We start from the raw sequence: 6434 nt of genomic DNA on the forward strand, positions 1-6434 counted from the left end.
TACACCGCGCAGCAAACTTCGCGCGTTTCCACCAGTCCCGTTTTGGGGTGACTTTAATTTCCCATTCCACTTCTCCTGAACTTCCTTTGATTAGTTCACACAATTCAAGGTTTGTTTGATTTTGATGAATTTAAAATACTGTGTGTGTGTGTGTGTGTGTGTGTGTGTGTGTGTGTGTGTGTGTGTATGTGTGTATGTGTGTGTATGTGTGTATGTGTGTATGTGTGTGTATGTGTGTGTATGTGTGTGTATGTGTGTGTATGTGTGTGTATGTGTGTGTATGTATGTGTGTGTGTGTGTGTGTGTGTATATGTGTGTGTGTGTGTGTGTGTGTGTATATGTATGTGTGTGTGTGTGTGTGTGTGTGTGTGTGTGTGTGTGTGTGTGTGTGTGTGTGTGTGTGTGTGTGTGATATATATATATATATATATATGTATATATATATATATATATATATATATATGTATATATATATATATATATATATATATATATATATATATATATATATATATATATATATATATATATATATATATATATATATATATATATATATATATATATATATATATATATATATATATATATATATATATATATAAATATATATATTTATTTTATTTATTTATAAAGCTCCTTTATTTATAAAGCTCCTTTATTTATAAAGCTCCTTTATTTATAAAGGAAAGAAAGTCAAAAAAGTGACACAAATAATAACGAAATCACTAAATTCCCAAACATGTGCAACCCAACAACACCAAAGAGGTAGAAAAAAAAACCACAAAACAACCCCCCCCCCCCCCATCTTTGATACTATAATAACAAATTCACCACACCATTATCAACTACACGAAAACCTCCCTTTACACACCATTTTTGCGCAAAGGTTTGCAAATCATCTTTCATTTGACAAAAAGAGAACGCCATACGTAGCCGAGTCATGACAAGAGCCTTAAAGACTACAACTACTACATCACATAAAATGTCATCATTTACGAGGAGCTTTTCTTTTCTCGTCTTGTCTTGTTGATTGCCAGTTTTGTGATAGAAATCAAGAAATTGACAAGAGCAATCTCTGAGCAACTTTTGCAACCAAGTGTTATTCCAAAAACAACTAGCATCCGTTGAAGACAAAGTCTTCGATATCCCCCGCCATAGTAAATGAGGATTAACAAACTTATATTCCCTAAGCGTGTGCAATATGTATGTGAAGTTTCCCCTTGATCTCACCAGCCGTTCTGTAGAAGAATATTGTTACGGCTGTGGAAATTCGCATTACACCATAAAGGGCCCTCGGGTGAGATATCTTCATAGGTGCATGTGTAGTTAGCCCAAACCCGTTGTAGAGAGGGAATTTATGTGATCCATCCGGGCTGCGACGCTTTGAGTTAGTCGTTTTTCTTTTTCTATCTTTTATTTCAAACAAACAGCGTCTCAACATCCATGCCATCCCCACCACAGCACCAACCACACGACAACAATGCCACCACCACCACCTTCGCCTTTACCTTCACAACTTCATCCCACATCATCGCTTCTATGGCCATTCCCAAACACCACCAGTCAACACCAAACGTCGTGTTCCTGGAGCGGTTCGGCCATGGAGACCTAACGCGTCAATCCGCGGATCAGGAATGCTTCATGCCCACTTCTCTTCCGTCCAATGGGCAAGCGCGAGGCAGCTTGGCCCCGCCTCCAGGCGCGCGTAGGTGAATTCCGTCTATGTCCGTGTATGCAAATTTTAGGATCAGGGGAGGTTCACACCCATTTTTGCTAAAGCAATAGCTGACCGGGGGGGGGGGGCGGTGTGGCCCCGCCTCCAATCGCGTTCTGATCTGGGAATTTGCATATCGGCGCCTCCTGAGACCTATAAAGAGACGAGCGCAAGGCGACTCGATAGGAGAATGTGGAACTAGTGAGAGAAGTGAGAAGCGAGAATCAGGGAGTTGCTTTTGGAGACAAGGAGCGTCGCGTTGGTGGAGTTGAGTCAAGTGCGCGCGGTGGAGCTACAGGCAAGGGAGCTCAGGTCCGAGGCAAGGAAGACGGCGGTCAGCGACGAGGTTGCGGTGTGGGGGATCGTTCGTCTCGTCGCGGGACCCAAGCCAGCCAGCCCCTCCCATCCCCCAGGGCATCAACAATTTCCCCTATCCCCCCCACACTGAGATAGTGCAAAAGGGGGCCCCGTTCCTCCCCCACCCCAAACGTGGTGCCAACAAGCATGCCAGGGGCCCAGAGTCGGGGCACAGCAGCGCGGACACTTTGCGGCTTGCCCGCCAACGCATCACGAGGACGCGGGTAAGACCTCCCCAGTCTCGCGGACCTGGCCGCTCCTCTAGGTCCCGCGCACATTTAGCCTACGGGCCTGTCTGCCTCCTTGTCTGTGAGGGTGGCTTCTTTCTTTTGCTTTTGTGTAAATGTGTGTTGGCGCCATCTGTGAAGTAAAACTGTATAAGTGTTGCCGTGTGTACGCGTTAGTCGGTTGTATTTCCTTTGCTTTTTGTGCATTTCGATTCTGTATGGCTGTATATGCATGCTTTCTCTGTGTGTGTGTGTGTGTGTGTGTGTGTGTGTGTGTGTGTGTGTGTGTGTGTGTGTGTGTGTGTGTGTGTGTGTGTGTGTGTGTGTGTGTGTGTGTGTGTGTGTGTGTGTGTGTGTGTGAATAAAATGCTTGCTTGTTGAACTGTTCCTGCTCTGCTTCGTCTCCTTCCTTTTTATTGACTTTCCATCCTGCTTCACGTCAAGGGTTCCGGTAATTAATCGGAACCGTCAAGGCCGACGATAACACCGCTCGGTTATCACTGTAGCACGGAACGGACCGCTTAAGCGGTTCATGTCCAAAGTCGGCCTGTGGCGAGGTACGATCGCCGGTCGACCATTCGCGCAGGTACTTAGGTAGATCGAATTTGGCGAGCAACCCTATCCTGCGCGGGTGGGCAATTGGCACGATCGTGGTGAGGTTAAACCCCCACCCGTGACTAGCTCCCGGCGTTGTTCCGAGAGGGTCACGACTGAATTGTCCGTCCGGTGGGCGACGTGCCGCGATTCGAGTTACGTGGCCGTTCGCACGCCGGCGGGCGCGAATTCGCAACAATATGTTTGAAGGTTTTAGGGTAAATTCAATATGGCCACCAAACCATGTGACCTATCATTTAAAAAATTAACAAACTTCTGAAAGGATGTCTTGAGGAAAGTGTATGTGAAATTTTGCCTCAATCTGTCCAGCCATTCTGGAGAGGAAGATGTTTGAAGGTTTTAGGGTAAATTCAATATGGCCACCAAACCATGTGACCTATCAATTAGAAATTAATAAACTTCTGAAAGGATGTGTTGAGGAAAGTGTATGTGAAATTTTGCCTCAATCTGTCCAGCCGTTCTGGAGAAGAAGATTTTAAAAAATTTATCAATTTTCAATCCAAGATGGCTGACGAACCATGTGACCTATGACATCATAAATTTACATTCTGCCTCCAATCCTCCAGAGTCCAGTGGAATACTTGTGTGAAGTTTCTTGTTAATCGGATGAGGTTTGTTTTTCTATCCTAGATGGCCGCAAAACCATGTGACTTGTGACATCATAATTTTTACTATGTATGCAGACATGATGGACAATGATAGTTGCAAATTTTCGCTTCGTTAGGTTATGTGATTCCAGAGAAAACATTATTTAATATTTTTCTTGACTCCAACATGGCTGCCAAACCATGTGACCTATCAATTAGAAAACATCAAAAGGCACCAGTTCACCACTTGCTTGATATGTGTACCAAATTTCGTAAATATATCTCGAGGGGATGTGTAGTTAAGCTCCGGAAACGAAATGTGACGGACGGATGGAACCCATTTCTATATCCCCCGCCAACCAACGAAGTTGGCGGGGGATAAAAAAAAAAATGCACAGAGAAAGACAAGTTCATCCAATGTAACAACAGTGATAATAACTCAAAAAGAGACGTGTCTCGCACAATCTACATATGCATGGAAAAGGTCTTCAGAGAGCATACAGAAAGGACGTGCCTCTGTGTTAATTTCATTGAACCGATGTAGTAGTACATTGGAAGGCAACACCATATGGGTGAGTCTCCAGGCAATATCACCGGTCCTTTTAACAATTGGTAAAATATACATTGCAGACCATTGCGGATGGGAGGGAAGCCCAGAAGGCAGTTTTTCTTTCCATCGAGCTCCAACTGAAGCAGGCCGTAATGAGGGAAATCAGATTGAAATGCACAAATGGTAGTCTTTTTTTGTCTTTACTGGAGAGTAAGGATAAGGATAGCAAAATAGACAAGTCTGAAGACGACAATGGTTCACGAGAATTATGAAAGTTGTAGTACTCGAAGAGCACTACTGGCATACCAACTTTCATTCGAAACAGTTGAAAATCCTAGGAGCTCAATGCCCAATCTATTGATTTTTTTGACATTTTCGAAGTTCATGACCATGTGACCTTGACCTTGGGACGAAAATGAAAAATCGAGCTCCGTGGGGCTATGCAGGTGCCATTGGGCTAACCAAATACTGAAACCCCTGCCAGATTCGACAAATCCCCTCGGAGAAGACGTAACTTGAAACCGGCTACCCCCTAAAAACACATGTTTTTTGGGCGTGGCTCCGCCCATAATGGGCGCAGCACGCCCATTCTCCGGAAAACACAACTCGATCATGATACAAACCTGGCACCCTAATTTTATCAAAATCGGATCCAAACCCACGGAGCTATGCTCGGGACAGACAGACACACACCCATAACGAATATAGTGGTCACTTACTGGCTCATGAACCAATATTGTGGAGTTATCAGCTGGCAAGTTATAGCGAGCACATATCATGGTGATCACCAATGTCAGCAGTGAAGCTCAGGCCTAAGCGCCTAAAAACTTGCAGGACTTCCTGTCGTACCTGAGCTACACTCCTCAAAGATCTGATGACAGTTTTTTCTTGAAGATATCCTGCAGAGAACCAGCTGTTCCTATTGCAATCACGAAGGTCCCAAGTTGTGCTCACACCAACACCCCAAAAATGCTGCATGAAGGTACGTGAGCGAGGAATTTCAGGAAAAAGAGCATTGTAGAAAAGGGGTTCTTGAAGGAACATTTTGCTGTTATATGTCTCCATTTGCCGAGTTATTGAGATGAACTGCCAGGCGTGCACGACATCTTGGTAGAAGTCAGGGAGTAACAGGACATCAACATGTTGCAGTTCCATGAAAAAAGTTCACGGTTGTAGCGCAGCACACCGGCTTGTCTCAATATGAGGCTCGCAGTGGATTTCCAAGGCAAGGCCTCCAGAAATATAAAACGATGAGCAGTCGAGATACAGAAGGCCATCACCCAACAGAGAACGTCCACAAGTCCATAAACCCCTCCCCCCAGTGGAAGGCAAATAGTCTCTGGTTTAAGCCAATGTTTGACATCCCAGAAGAAGTCAAGCAAACATTTTTGGATCAATGACACCAGTGTTGCAGGTGGTTGCAGGACAATCATCTTATGCCATAGCAGAGGGGCAACGAAGTTGTTCATGACCAAGGCACGACCTCTGAAAGACAAACTGGACAAAATTCCTCTCCATCTCTTCAGCTTATTGTTAATTATGTGGAGCAAACCATCCCAATTCCTTTTGACAAAGCCATGGGTACTGAGATAAACACCAAGGTACTTTACACCTTCTTTTACCCATGTCAAATTCATTGGGGGAGTTGGAAAGCCAGAAGGTGGCGTACAGCCGACCCAAACCGCTTTACATTTAGACCAATTTATTTGTGTTGTACATGCTTGAGAGTACTGAAAAAAAAAACTGAAAGCAAAGCAGGACCAAGCATATCCCAGAAAGTTTGATATAATTCAGCGGTAACCCATGAAAGACAGGAGCCTTATGGTCAACAATGCCGTCCAGCCCAGTTTTAAATTCACGAAGACTAATGTTTTCACCCAAGAAGTGTTGCTGATGCTCAACTAATCTGCGGTGAATTATTTGCAATTTTTTTGCATCGCAGGCATATCGTTAGATTGAAAGGAAAATACACTCTCGAAATACGCTCGAACAAAGTGGACAATTTCTGTGTTGTTATCCAGAATATGCCCATCACTCGACCGAAGACGAAGAAATTGCTGGTTCACCTTGGTCATCTTCTTAAACTTAAAAAAAAGTCCTTACAACATGTGTCTGCAGACAGTAAACCACTCACTCTCAGCCAGACGAAGGCGCCAATACCATCTCCTTGAAACCAGTTCCTTAAGCGGAGTTTGTTTTTCATAGAGTTGACACCTTTTATCACCACTGACATCCTCAGCCCCTCCTTGTAGTTGAAGCATCTCTTGTTTTAAGGCGTTGATACATATAATTGTTTACTTCGAGAGCAATTCGTTTTGTATTGCTGACAGAAGACATGGATTTGTGCCTTCGCATAGTTCCACCACTGACACAGATTTAAA

The 6434-nt window shown here is 44.0% G+C and overlaps 1 protein-coding gene across 1 annotated transcript in view; it reads left to right on the top strand.

Annotated features, from left to right (window-relative positions):
• LOC147009568 (uncharacterized) overlaps positions 1-2606 on the top strand; it is a 44549-nt gene extending 41943 nt beyond the window's left edge. Inside the window, exon 5 of the mRNA XM_085863026.1 lies at positions 1465-2606. The gene's annotated coding sequence lies outside the window, so the exon portion shown is untranslated. The remainder of the gene's footprint in view (positions 1-1464) is intronic.
• Positions 2607-6434: the final 3828 nt, after the last annotated feature.

Source organism: Eptatretus burgeri, chromosome 17 (assembly GCF_056783735.1).
Source record: "Eptatretus burgeri isolate ZD-2024b chromosome 17, Ebu_testis_v1, whole genome shotgun sequence".
NCBI lineage: Eukaryota > Metazoa > Chordata > Myxini > Myxiniformes > Myxinidae > Eptatretus > Eptatretus burgeri.